This window comes from Cebus imitator, unplaced genomic scaffold, assembly GCF_001604975.1.
Source record: "Cebus imitator isolate Cc_AM_T3 unplaced genomic scaffold, Cebus_imitator-1.0 Scaffold38, whole genome shotgun sequence".
In the NCBI taxonomy this organism is placed as follows: domain Eukaryota; kingdom Metazoa; phylum Chordata; class Mammalia; order Primates; family Cebidae; genus Cebus; species Cebus imitator.
Genome location: NW_016107353.1, coordinates 8,612,176 through 8,613,131, shown reverse-complemented (window position 1 = coordinate 8,613,131; position 956 = coordinate 8,612,176).

The following is a 956-nucleotide window of genomic DNA, read 5'->3' as shown; positions in this document are numbered from 1 at the left end:
CATGAACACCTCTAGCATTTTTTTTTTTTTTTTTGAGATGGAGCTTCGCCCTTGTTTCCCAGGCTGGGGTGCAATGGTGCCATCTCGGCTCACCGCAACCTCCGCCTCCTGGGTTCAGGCAATTCTCCTGCCTCAACCTCCTGAGTGGCTGGGATTACAGGCATGCACCACCATGCCCAGCTTAATTGTATGTTTGTATTTAATCTTTAAATCCCTTGTACTTTGACTCCCTACCAACTATTTCATTGAAAATGTTTCCACTAAAGTATCAAATGGCCAACTAATCATTAGATCTAATGGACATTTTTCAGTGTTTATCTGTACAGTGTACAACATATGTCACGGTTCATTTTTCTTTTCATTTAAAGACTTTTCCCATCTGAGCTCCTATAAAACCACTTCTCTCAGCTCCCTCCACTTCTAAACTGCTCCTTCTCAGTCTCCTTTGAAAGCTATAAACTGGTGATTTCCAATTTCAAGCACCACCCAGATGTTTCTCTTAGGTTCTAGATGTGAATATCCAACTACCTACTTGATATTTCTCTGAAATGTCCTGCAGGCAACTCAGCCTTTTCATAACTGAATACAATTTTCACCAGGTTTGTTGTAAGAATTGAAGAGAAGTATAGTGATGTTGTTATTGGTATCGAACTTTAAAGTAGGAGAAATTTTACATGAATGGAGGAGTAGTGGTTTAAATATGGCAATGAGAAACTAGACAAATTCTCACCTCAACTTCTGGCTTCTAGGTACATGAACTGTGACAGAATAAACATATTCCAAAAAAGTGGGATCTACAGGACTCTGAGACTTTAGGGGAAAGCCGAATCTTAGTTAAGAGGAGGAAAGAAAAGGAAGTCCCAGAAGACTGGGAGGCTGAGGTGGGAGGATTACTTGGGCCCAGGCCCAGGAGTTCAAGATGAGCCTGAGAAACATATAGGGTGACCCTGTCTCTA